The following is a 14664-nucleotide window of genomic DNA, read 5'->3' on the forward strand; positions in this document are numbered from 1 at the left end:
CCCCCACCCTCTCTATATCCCTACACTTCCCTACACCCTAAATCTGGCTGGCAGTTCAATCCGTCCTGACTCCCACATGGTTCCACCCACTGAGGTCCATGTAGTTCCGCTCCTACAATGCCCTGACCACTGGAGCTAGGGGGTGGTAGGGAGCTTCATGCGGCTGCTGCTGCCTGTTAGGCAGTGTGCGACAGGCACAGTAGCCTGAAGCAGTGACTGCATTGCACGGAGAGTGGTAAACAACCAACCAATTAGCTACTACATGCTATGTCACAGACTGTGTTTGAAAAATGCCAGGCAGGAGCTAATTGGTTGGTTGTTTATCACTCTCCATTGTATCACTTGAAGCTTAGTGCATCTGGCTCTTGATGATTTCAGGATTTGCACAGGTGGATAATCAGCAGAGTGCAGCATGCTAGCAGCTCATACCTTCCAGATGGGACAGCCGGTTATCTCAGCAAACAGAAAAATGCCAAGATCCAGGGCAGATGGCAAAGGTATGTCACCAAATGATATGAGTTTATTCAGGATTGTGACATAGAATAGGAGGTGGAAGGTGGAGTCTGTGCCTTAAGATTTATACTGTAGTTTGTTGCCTCTGTTATATTAGCATCTTAGTTTCTTACATTTCTATCCCTTCTTCCTTTTGTTAGGTTTGTCAGCTAACTGTAGTTTGTATTTGGCAAAATAAGACAGTCCAGTGGCATCTTGCTGCATTTCTTGCTGTAGTGTTCCCAGCTTCAGCATACTGTTTAGGCTCATTTCATCCTAGTGGGATTAGCAGCAGCAACACCTTGTCATGCAAGCTTTGTACATGTTATTGAAATGGGAGTTAGACACATTTATTTGTTGTTCTTAATAAGACAGTTAAGGTGTCCATACACAGTGCGATGATTGCACCCGTTATGGGCTGGTTCGCAACGCATGCGTTTTTGCATGCAATGCAATCCTGCGGGCATCTCATCACACAGTACAAAAAAGTTTGTGCAGCACATACTTTTTTGTACTGTGTGATGAGATGCCCGCAGGAGCGCGCATCGCACAATGCAAACGCACCGTGTATAAGCACCTTATGACCATGTAAATATTGTTAAAAGCTAGCCATTCTGCTCATTCCACACTTATAGATTGAGTTTGAGTTTATTTATTTAAAGCTGTCCACATTTAAGGCCATTGTTCTTTGTCTTTATTTATACATAGTGGTAACATATATTTGTTATCATTGGAATTCTCATAAAAAAATTACAAACTATAATAGAAAATAAAAGGGAGGTATTCTCACTATTTGTAATATCCTCTTCTCCAGCTGCTACTCACCCCAGTCCACAAACACTAACTTTTAGTAAGCCTACAGTATGTTTCCCTTTAACTATGTTTCTATACTGTGCTCATGTATATTCTGACTGTAGACAAGGCGATTTTGTGCTGTAAGGCGAATTTTTGACAAAAACGGTGAATCACCCTATTCAATGACCAGATGGCGAATACATTTCAAGGTTTTTTTCGCCATGATTCACCGAGTAGCAATCGCTATCTTTTTATGGTGAAGTGAAATGTGAACTTTTAAAATAAAGTGTTTTGTTTTTTACATTTGGTGTAAAAAAATCAGGAATTTTATTCTGAGGAGGGGCATGCTATTTTTATTCATGTGCTGTAAGCACATGAATATATATTTAATTTAAAAAAAAAAAAAATATATATATATATATATATATATATATATATATATATTTTTGGTACTTATGTAGTATCTGGGCTGCCGATTTCTTGATTGTATGCCTTAAGTTAAGGCATACAATCAGATGCGATGCGATGCGATATCGCATCGCATCGCATGCGACCATCGGATGCGATGACCCGATTTTTCCATAGGAATCAATGTTAAAATGGACTGAGTCCATTTTAACATGGAATTCAATGGGAAAAAGGGGTCCTTTTCATACCCCTACTATCCAAGTGGGCATGGAGTTGGATATAAACCTGTGGCGAGCGCAGCGAGCCACCGAGCCCGAAGCGTGGCGAGCGAAGCGAGCCCCGCGAGGGGACGGTATTCTGTGTCCCCTCGCGGGGCTCGCTACGCTCGCCACGCTTCGGGCTCGGTGGCTCGCTACGCTCGCCACAGGTTTATATCCAACTCCATGCCCACTTGGATAGTAGGGGTATGAAAAGGACCCCTTTTTCCCATTGAATTCCATGTTAAAATGGACTCAGTCCATTTTAACATTGATTCCTATGGAAAAATCGGGTCATCGCATCGCATCGCATCGCATCGCATCCGATGGTCGCATGCGATGCGATGCGATGTACCCGATTTAGAAATCGGCAGCCCAGATACTACATAAGTACCATATTTTTTTTTTTTTTTTTACACTGACCAGCCAGCAGGGGGCGCCGGAGCCGAGCCGCTCATTAGATATTCATATATTCACTGCACCCGATCGTTACATATGCATAATCGGGTGTAGTGAATATACCCGGTCCCCTGCCGGCACCCCCGGGGGGGCAGCCTGTGCTGCCTGGCACCCGGGGAGCCCACCTCCCCCCCCCCCCACATACGCTCTGGGGCAGGCAGGGAGACTTCCATCTCCCTGCCTGCCACCGTCCTCAGGCTCCCTGCGGCGTTCGCCGCAGGAGCTCATATTCGCTGGTCAGGGGCAGCGAGCCCCTGACTTGTTGAATACCGGAGCGGCTCCGGAACGCGGCGACCAGTGGCGAATGTGCAGCGAATCCTAAACAGGATTCTGTGCACGTCGCCGGTATTCACATTGAATACCGCCCATAGTGTTTATTCTATCTTTGAAAACCCATGCAGTTCCTGTTCCCTGCCTGGGGTGTCACTGTTTGCTGTGGTATTTCTAGCACAGGTCTGGTTTACATATTAGTGCTGATATACAGACCACACTGTGCTAGAAGCACTACAGCAGACAGCGACACCCCAGGCAAGGAAGAGGAACTGCATGGGATTTCAAAGATAACGGCTGCTAGAATGAACACTATACATACTGTACCTCTTCTAAAGCAATACTGTATTTGCCTGTTGCAGTTTATCGACACAAGTTGTAATCATGTTGAATGTGTTATTGCTGTATAAAAGGACCTGGAGAGCAGCTGTAATACATAAACATTTACAAGAACCTGCTTATTATTGCTGCAGTGTGAACAGATGGGAACAGAAATATGTGCTACTCTATATTGGATTCACAGTACTAACATCTTATTAGCTCTGCTTATGGCCTCCTAAAGTACTAATAATATGATTGAATAACCCAGGTGTAGAAATTTAACTTGGATCATGGAAAAAGCTTTGTGGCATCTGGTAATATATAAATGGTGAGATAATATGCTCAATGGGACTTATTTATAATTTTTACAGTTTGGAATTGTGCTATTTTTACCTTTTATTTGTCCTTATATGCTTATATGTCTATATGTCATAATTACAAAGACACACCCTTACATTGCTCAGTTTGCACTTCCAGTATCCATCAGAATGCATCTTCACATGTAATGTATACTGTATAAGTGAAAAACATTATTATACCTTACCTCCCAACATGACCCATGCCAGGAGTGACAAACTACTCTACTCCTGGACTTTCCTCTTACTTTAAGATTGCTGTCATCTGTGTTGAACAGGTCAATTGATAAGAATGGTGTTTCAACACAGGTGATGACAATCATACATTAAGAGGGAAGTTCAGGAACAGAGCATTGTGTCCCTCCTGGAGAGTAAACAATTTTTTTTATTTAAAATTAAACATAGCTGAATGTCATGCCCCTTCACAGAAAATGAATTCTGATTTTTTGGCACCATTCACTGTTCGCTTTCGGCAAACAGTGAACATTGAATAAGGTGAATCAGATTTTCAGTGAAAAAGATTCTCCGCAAGGAGTGAAAACAGCCCGATTCGCCGAAAAAAAATGTGAATCGGGAGCATTGAATACTGCCCGATGACTTAAATCATTAATGTTGTGGCTAAAGGGGTCTGTCACTGTCTAATTCAGATATTCATTTGGACAACAAGACATTTTGCATTTGATTTGTATTTACTGCTATTGCATTTTATTATATTTAAATAGCAACTTTCACTTTTACTGTATTAATAAGCATACAGACAATATTGACTCAATAATGTTATCATTGATAACAGTATGTGTTCATTATTTTATTTATACAAAAGGCTTGGCAATTTTTTAACTGTTGACTTTATTTTAATGAAAACCGTTTTCAGGTTTAAATGTCTTTTGCATTGTAAATGTTTCAGATATAATGAAACATATAACAAATGGTCTTACAAGTAATATGCTAATATAAAGGCCAATACGGTTATAGTTTAAATGACTAAAACAAGACTGCTTGTTCTATTGAAAAATAATATGGTTCTAATTAAAAAATTTAGATTATAGTAGGCAATTAAACTGTAGCACATGTTAACTCTGATTAAATTGCCAAAAATGCACAAATCATGCATACACTGTAATTTAATTTCCTCCTTCCTTACACTAAATTCAGAATGGAAATTGTTATGAGATTCCCATTGGACTAAACTCTAAATTAAGCATTGCAACATAAAGGAAATACACTGAACAAAAATGTGCATGTATAAGAAGAATTCTACATTTTCACCATTCTAAAGCTGTGTACAGGGCCGGAATGGCCATCTGGCACTTCTGGCAAATGCCAGAAGGGCCAAGGGCCTTGTGGGCGGATTTTGTGAGGCTAGGCACACAGCTGCTGGCTCCTGCGTCAGGGCAGGACATATATGCAGAGTGCAGCGCAGCGGAAGGCTTCTCAAGCCCTCCATTTGCTGCATAGTGCATCTCCCCGACTCCCCCTTCCCAGCGCCTATGTGACATCATGTTGCACGGGCGGGATATCACATTGGTGCCACCATGCTGGGGTGCACTGACTTTAGGAATCTTGCATGTTCCTGTAGCTGGCAGCACCTGACTTTCCTCTTCTGGAGAAGGCCAGTGGACGGTGCAAGCCTGGACTTAGGAGCCAAATAAGAGAAAGAGAGAGCAGGGTGAATGATTTTCAGGGTCGATTAAAAAAAAAACAAACATTATAATAGGGGGAAAACACTATAATGGAATGGATACGTCGGTAAAAACGTTATAATGGGCACAAGGTTTGGGGGCATTATAATAGTTACAGAGGGAGGATACTTAATAATGGACACGGGATTGGATTGACTGACTACACAAAACACAATAGAAAGTTGTGTTAGGGTCCCTGAGTGATGACACAGGGTCTGACAACTACCTTCAATGTCCAGTCAGAGGTTCCATGATTGACAGCCAGCTGGAGACCAGAAATGAAGAGATAACGCACACAGAGCATCTCAGCAGACCTTTCTGATCTAAAGTTTATTCTTAAGGTGCTCATAGTTATACCCAAAATGTGGAATGCAATCCACATCAGTGCTCATTAAATATTTATTTTGAAGTTTTAAGCTAAAGAAATAAATTGATACTTTTTAATGAGATATCAAGACAAAAGTTTGTTTATAATATAAATAATTGGATCAATGTTAATAAGCAGGCAGTAACTTTGCCTCCTCCTTCTGATTCTCAAAACATTCCAAAACGCTATCTTCATGTCACGGGTGCAATATCTTTGTTGGCTCATCTTCTGACCTTCGTAACAACTCTTAAAATCACCTCAAACTTTTCCATCTTATGCTGAAATTAAAATCTGTTCTGCTGAAAGCATTTTAAATAAAATACATTTAAAGGGACAGTGATAGAACTGAATAATATATATATAAAACTTAAATCTTATATGTATATAAAAGGTGAGAATCATATCTATACTCTATCAGGTGAAAACTACTAAATATTCTTGGCATATATCTGCTTATTGGAAAACTGACAGGAGGCTTCTCTTTATACAAATAAAACAATATTTATTTTCCTGAACACATATAAAACCTAAACTTAATTCACATACATATATAAAAATACAAAAGGCAAAGCCCCTTTAAGCAAAAAAAGGCCCTTTAAGTGAAATGATGGTGTGTGGCGTCATGTGCAGTAGGTGGCATGGTGTGTGGTGTCATGTGTAATGGGCAGTACGGTGTGTGGTGTCATGTGTAATGGGCATAATGGTGTGTTCCATAATGTGTAATGGGCATAATGGTGTGTTCCATAATGTGTAATGGGCAGTGTAATGCCTCCTTTTTGTGATGCCATGCCTCCTTTCCATGAGGCCATTCCCCCTTTTCGATGTGTGGCTTAGCTGCGCAAGGGTCCCGTCTGCTACAGGTGGGCCTGTGTGCTCAAAATTCCAGGGGCAATTTCTGATCCCAGTCCGTCCCTGGCTGTGTACACACAGGGGTGATTTCAGCTGAGCGACCATATTGCCAGTGATTTCATGTGCTGTGGGAGATAAATCGTGGGAAACACGCTCCCGCTGCCAGCCCTTCATGGTTGCTGGTCGCAGGAGCATGCTCCTCCGATTATGGCTAAAAATTGCTGGTCGCTGGTGCACAATGCACTGTACCCGGATGGTCGCTGATGAAAGGTAACCTTTTCCGAGCGAGCCGCAGAGGGAATCAGCTGGTCTCAGGAGCATGCTCCGGAGACCAGAGATCATAAAGGGGGCTAAAAACAGGAGCGCTCACCCAGCAATTTATTGCCGGTGCACACTCCAATCGCTGGCAATATGGACGCTCAGCGACCATATTGCGAGCGATTTATAGCCCGTGTGTACGCACCTTTTAGATGAAAATGTAAAAAGGGGAAACAGACTACAACAACCTTCTTAGCACAATGGGGTCATACAGGTGCAGCTGGATTTGCTATTTTTGCTGCCTTCTTGGAAGCAGCAGTAATACAGTAGTTCTGTATGGTAATGCCGCAGTATGCTGCAGGATTGATCTGAGCTGTGCAGCATCAGAACCCTCTCCAACAATCAAGTGGCGTATGGCACCTACTGTATGTTGATGCGCAAGCCACCCATCGCAGGGGCCAGAAAATTTCTGTCCAACACCAGAAATCACCCCAACACGGTGAAGCCATGCCACCTTTTACACAAACAGAGGCCATCACCCCCCTATCCCCACCCCTCAAATAGTAGCATACTATCATACAGACCATTTGCTGCTTCAAACATCACAGGACCTATACAGATCCTGCACATATGCAAAGAACAGAACATCTGTACTTTGGGGGTTATTCTGAATCACTCGGAAAGGCACAATCACTCTCTAATGGACAAAACCATATGCACTGCAGATGGGGCTGATGTAACATGTGCAGAGAGAGCTAGATTTGGGTGGGGGCTGTACTTCACACCGATATCTATATTGCAGTGTAAAAATAAAGCAGCCAGCATTTACCCTGCACAGACACAATAAAACACCCAACTCTCTCTGCACATGTTAACAGCAACACCTGCAGTGCACATAACTTTGTCCATTGAGAGTGATGGCGCCTTTCCGAGTAAATCAGAATAACCCCCTTTGTGTGTGATTTTGTAGGTGCAACCAAACCTAATTGACCAACCATATACATTGTAATTGGTAAAAGTGGTACAGGTTGAGTATCCCTTATCCAAAATGCTCGGGACCAGTGTTCCCTCTAAGCTGTGCTCGCGCACACAACTCGATAAGCATGCGCACAGACATTACAACAGAGCGCACAAAGCAGCAGTGGTCCCTTTTTGCAGTTGTGGTCTCAATTAATGTGTTTCACCCATTAACTAAATTGTGTGCTGTGTTTTGAATGTTTAAATGTTTAATATACTTTTAAAGTAAAGTGAACACAAATGCTGAACGTCATTTTCCAGTTATATATAAGTGACGCACAAAAATTTTAATTTCCTTCCAAAGTTGCACAGCCAAAATCTTTTGCCGCACACAGCCGTCGTAAAATTAGAGGGAACATTGCTCGGGACCAGGAGAATTTTGGATAACGGATTATTCCGTATTTCGGAATATTTTAATATTTTAATTATGTATTTGGAAGTATCTTGCATTTATGCTATATAAACACATCAACCACATGAAATACACACAAATATATTATTTGTTCAAAAAACATGAAACAAAATTTGTGTAATATCTCAGGCATCGAATTTGAATGCCAAGCAATAATTGTCTTACACATATCATGTCCCCAATAGTGCTGTTATAAATGTCCCCAGTAAGTTTTTAGCAAAAAATATATATATTTTTTTTACTTTCTGGAATGTATGGTTTTCGGAATAATTCGGATAATGGATATTCGGATAAGGGATACTCAACCTGTATAAAAGAAAGTGATAATTTTTTAACTGCATTTTGGTATCAAATGATGAAAGATCAAGTGTTTAACATGGGTTTATGTGTGAACTTGTACTGTCTTTGTTGACAGTGATAGAACAAAATTGGACAATAACAGAGCGACATGCAGGTAAGAAGGCCCTATTCCCAAGATTACAATAAATGTGGGAATAGGCATTGATACTCAAGAATAGATATTATTATAATAGTGCCCAAAGCATGGTGTGCAAATCGAGCCATGCGACAGACACCCACATTTTTTTTACATAGACACCCAAAAAATGTGAAAAACTCATGTGACCTTTTCAATGTTGACCTATTGCTTGTGTCGAACTTTTGACCATGCCAACATAGAGTATGTCCACCTCTTTCATGTGTCGGCCCATGGCATGTCAACCAATAGTAGTTGACCTATTGACTGTTGACCCTATGACCCATACGCATTAAAACTTTTATTGGCATATGCTGTGAAAATTTTTAGTATACCTGTATATTGTTTAATGAATTAATAGTGGTTTGTATTGCGATCTACCAGGTTAGGGTACAGGGGTGGGGACCGGAGAGGAAAGAATGCTTGATATGTTGATGCAGCAATCCTAATGTTCGTCCACAACCCATCTGAAGCTTAATGTCTGGGGGGAATTGCGCACTCTGTATAGGGACAGGTTGGGTGGGAAGGAAACCGTGAAAGGCTGAGGAAGGTACTGAATTGGTGAAACCTACAATTTTAATGAGACTGATCTCATGCCCCACAAAAGGCCACTATCAAATCACCTGGGGATCCTATGATGAAGGCTTCCCAAAAGGATTCCCTTTCTCCTCTACTACGTCCCTCAGGAGTGACACTGTGGGGGTCCTCCTGGGAGACAAGAGGCCCAGTCCTAGCAACCTATACCCCCATCCCATACTTGTTATCTTTACAGTATATACATTTTAAAAATTCTGTTTAATCCAACATCTGCATAGTGTCATAACTGCACACATCACGACTCATGAATTAACAAGACTCATTGCAGTTTTTGAACACATAGAGTTTCAATGAGCTTGGATTTTTGATTTTGCTTGCCTTGCATGAACATGCATAATAAATCTTGAGAAGACTCAATCATGTAAGAATATTTGATCAAAACAATCAAACAGTACAGTACCTACAGCCTCTGTGTTTTTTGAAACCTGATGTTGACAGTTTCATATAAAGGTCTACAACAATATTATGACAAAAAAGACAATTAATGGTTTCTGTTTGAAAAGGAGATTGTTTTCTTCAAGTAACTATAGTGAAAAAACATGTATTTCAACTACAATGTCCGGTCTTTCATGCACTGTCAACACTAGCTTTATGGTTACCACTCCTAACCATTACAATGGAATGCTAGCATAATTATACATGATATTTGCAGCTGTGAAAACTCATAGAGAAAGGTGAGCAGGAAAAAATATTATAAAGACAATGTCAAATACAAAATGGGGTACTTATGTAGTATCTGGGCTGCCGATTTTCAGATTGTATGCCTTACCTTAAGGCATACAATCAGATGCGATTCGATGCGATTTTGCATAGGATTCAATGTTAACAAGGTCGTGTTCATTTCCCCACTATCCAAGTGGGCATAGAGTTAATTTTATAAAGCGTGGCGAGCGCAGCGAGCCACCGAGCCCGAAGAGTTGGAAGCGGACGCGGAAAACATTTTACGTAATCTGGGGCCCCTCGCGGGGCTCTCTGCACTTGCCACGCTTTATAAAATCAACTCTATGCCCACTTGGATAGTGGGGAAATGAACAGGACCTTGTTAACATTTAATCCTATGCAAAATCGCATCAGATTGCATAGATATAGTGTGGCGAGCACAGCGAGCCATCGAGCCCGAAACATGGCGAGCGCAGCGAGCCCCTTGAGGGGACGCGCATTACTTCACAGATATTACACGTCCCCTTGCGGGGCTCGCTGCACTCGCCACGCTTCGGGCTCGGTGGCTCGCTGCACTCGCCACACTATATAAAATCAACTCCTCACCGACGTGGATAGTGGAGGTATGAAAAGGTCGGAGGACGCGTACCGCGGCCCCTCGCGGGCTCACTTCGCTCGCCACGCTTCGGGTTGGCGTTCATGGTGGGGTGGCGTTAACAATGGGGGGGCATTTGTCATGTAAAATACCCATAAGGGTGGGTATACAATGAAAAATCGGGTCCATTGGCCCATTTAACGTTGTTGCCTATGTAAAATCGCATCCATCGCATCGGTCGCATCGCATGCCTTAAATTAAGGCATGCGATGGATGCGATTTTTTAATTGTCGGGGAAAAGGCTAAAAATAGCCCTAAAATTGCGTTGGTCGCGTCCATCGCATACCTTAAGTTAAGGTATGCGATCACCTACGACGGGCGCCGTGCTAGGAAACAAGTACCCATTTATTATATATTGTCACTATTAATTATAGAATTAGAACATGGGTCTTCAAACTGTGGCCATCCAGATGTTGTGGATCTACATGTCCCAGCATGCTCTGACAGTTTTGGCATGCTCTTCTAGGAAAAAATGTGGCAATGCATGTTGGAACATGTAGTTTCACAACATCTGGAGGGCCGCAGTTTGAAGACCTATGAATTTGAATTTTATAATGGCATCCAGAAATGCAATTCAATACAATTGTCACTATGGTGCATAAAATATCTGTTGCCTTAATTAATCATTCCTTGTCACTGACCCTTAACATTATGATGGGTGCAGTTAGGGCAGTACAGGTTGAGTATCCCGTATCCGAGTATCCGTTATCCAAATTATTCCGAAAACCATACATTCCAGAAAGTGAAAAAAAAATGTTTTTTTTTGCTAAAAACTCACTGGGGACATTTGTAACAGCACTACTGGTGACATGATATGTAACTGGCACTATATATGTGCAAGACAATGATTGCTTGGCATTCAAATTCAATATCTGAGATAGTACACAAATTTTGTTTCATGTTTTGAAACCTTGGTTTTTGAACAAATAAAATATATTTGTGTGTATTTTATGTGGTAATAAAATAGATTTGTGTGTATTTTATGTGTTTATACAGCATACATGCAAGATACTTCAAAATACATAATTGAAATATTAAAATATTCCGAAATACGGAATAATCCGTTATCCAAAATTCTCCTGGTCCCGAGCATTTTGGATACGGGATACTCAACCTGTATAATAAATATACAATAATATGGGATCCAGTTAGCATCTCAGTGGTTAAGATGCCGGCAGCCATAACACAGAGCTGTAATCCCAACACTAGTTTGAAGACCATTGCTGGCAACGTGACATTACTCACAGTGCCAATATCCACACTGTTGGGATCTCAAATGAAAGAACAGATGTTAATCTGCAGGGATAGGGGGGAGGTTTATGTATTAGAGGGAAGGTTAGGCTTTGGGAGGTAGGCTGTAGGGTGAGGGTTAGTGTTAGGCATGAAAAAGTGATGGTTAGGCCATAAGGGGGGATGGATAGGCTGAAGGTAGGGGAGGGTTAGTGGGAATGGTTGGTATCCTTAACTTAAAGGTGTGAGCATCCTGACTATGGCTATGCATCGTGATGATGGCGGAAAATGCTGGGCTGAAAATCACTCAGAGCATACCTTCTGAGCAATTTTCATCCATCCACGTGATTTTTGTGGGGGTGGATGGCTGGGCCCTGGTAAAATGGTGGGACCTCTGAGAGGGGGAGTAGCCACGCTACCATTAAAAAATAAACTAGGGGAATAGAGGATAGGCTGCCACTGCAGCAGTCTCTCTCCCCAGCTCAGCACACGGCCAGGGCCGGTGCAAGAGTTTTTGGCACCCTAGGCAAAACCTCTTCTGACTCCCCCCCTCCCCCCCCCATTAACCCTTAAGAAAGAGGCATTATTTATTTATTTAAAGTTTCTTATATAGCGCAGCAGATTCCGTTGCGTTTTACAAATGTTGAGAACTCTGCAAGAACAAACTGGGTAAAACAGACAATCATGGAGGAAGGAGGGCCCTACTGCAAACAGGAAACATTCCAAATCTTCTGTTTGTATATTTCAGATGATAGATAATTTAGACATGTCTGTATATACATATACATATACATATATATATATCATACACAAATATATTATAATCCCCTCCCCCAGGCAGCCACTACTGCAAGTGCCAATGTGCCATACCTTAACAAGAATAAGCTGAAGATTGGTGGGGGGGAAGGCTGCTCTTTGATTGATGCCCCAGTACTGTTACAGCCAGGGGCGGATTGGAGACTAAAAGTGGCCCTGGAAAATTTCTGGCAGTGGCTTCATGTGAGCGGCAACCATTCAATTATGGCCGCTCTCATACATACATACATACACCCTGCCGCTCTCATACATGCACCTGTTCCCTGCCGCTCTCATACATACATACATACACCCTGTCGCTCTCATACATACACCCTGCCACTCTCATACATACATACACCCTGCCGCTCTCATACATACACCTGTTCCCTGCCGCTCTCATACATACACCCTGCCACTCTCATACATACATACACCCTGCCGCTCTCATACATACACCTGTTCCCTGCCGCTCTCATACATACATACATCCTGCCGCTCTCATACATACATACATACACCCTGTCGCTCTCATACATACATACATACACCCGGTCACTGCCGCTCTCATACATACATACATACATACATGGTCCCTGCCATTCTCATACATACACCCTGCCACTCTCACATATATATACATGCACACACCCAGTCCCTGCCGCTCTCATACATACATACACCCTGTCGCTCTCATACATACATACATACACCCTGCCGCTCTCATACATACATACACCCTGCCGCTCTCACATATACATACATGCACACACCCAGTCCCTGCCGCTCTCATACATACATACACCCTGTCGCTCTCATACATACATACATACACCCTGTCGCTCTCATACATACATACATACACCCTGCCGCTCTCATACATACATACACCCTGCCGCTCTCATACATACATACACCCTGCCGCTCTCATACATAGATACATACACCCTGCCGCTCTCATACATACATACACCCTGCCGCTCTCATACATACATACACCCTGCCGCTCTCATACATACATACATACATACACACACCCTGTCGCTCTTATACATACATACATACTTACACCCGGTCCCTGCCGCTCTCATACATACATACATACATACATGGTCCCTGCCATTCTCTTACATACACCCTGCCACTCTCATACATACATACACCCTGCCGCTCTCATACATACATACATACATGCATGCATACATGGTCCCTGCCATTCTCTTACATACACCCTGCCACTCTCATACATACATACATGCACACACCCAGTCCCTGCCGCTCTCATACATACATACACCTGGTCCCTGCCGCTCTCATACATACATACACCCTGCCGCTCTCACACATACACCTGTTGCCTGCCGCTCTCATACATACATACATACATACATACATACATACATACACCCTGCAGCTCTCATACATACACCCTGCCACTCTCATTCATACTTATACGCTGCCACTCTCATACATACATACATACATACATACATACATACATACACCCTGCCGCTCTCATACATACATACACCCTACCACTCTCATACATACATACACCCTGCCGCTCTCAAACATACATACACCCAGTCCCTGCCGCTCTCATACATACATACATACAACATGCCACTCTCATTCATCTTTATACACTGCCACTCTCATACATACATATATACATACATACACCCTGCAGCTCACATACATACATACACCCTGCAGCACCATACATACATACATACATACACCCACCGCTCACATACATACATACATACACCCTGCAGCTCTCATACATACATACATACATACATATATCCTGCAGCTCCATACATACATACATACATACACCCAACGCTCACATACATACATACATACACCCTGCAGCTCTCATACATACATACATACATACATACACCCTGCAGCTCCATACATACACCCTGCCGCTCACATACATACATACACCCTGCCGCTCACATACATACATACACCCTGCCGCTCACATACATACATACATACACCCTGCCGCTCTTATACATACATACATACACCCTGCCGCTCTCATACATATATACATACATACATACATACATACATACATACATACATACACCCTGCCGCTCTCATACATATATACAGGGCCGGCGCCACCACTAGGCAAACCTAGGCATTTGCCTAGGGCGCCGGCCACTGGAGGGCGGAAAATGCCGCCCGGGTACCTGTCCTACCGGCGCTGTCTATTTCAATCTGGCGGCGGAGGCAGCGGGGGTCCCTGCAGTCTATTAAAAATCACGAGCGCTATCCGCCGGGCTATGCGG

General features: G+C 42.5%; 1 long non-coding RNA gene across 1 annotated transcript in view; it reads left to right on the top strand.

Annotated features, from left to right (window-relative positions):
• Window positions 1–442: 442 nt before the first annotated feature.
• LOC146007000 (uncharacterized) overlaps window positions 443–14664 on the top strand; it is a 132681-nt gene continuing 118459 nt past the window's right edge. Inside the window, exon 1 of the long non-coding RNA XR_014444187.1 lies at window positions 443–497. This is a non-coding gene — a long non-coding RNA (uncharacterized LOC146007000). The remainder of the gene's footprint in view (window positions 498–14664) is intronic.

The sequence above is a fragment of the Crinia signifera genome, chromosome 6 (genome assembly GCF_055691185.1).
Source record: "Crinia signifera chromosome 6, ASM5569118v1, whole genome shotgun sequence".
Classification (NCBI taxonomy): Eukaryota; Metazoa; Chordata; class Amphibia; order Anura; family Myobatrachidae; genus Crinia; species Crinia signifera.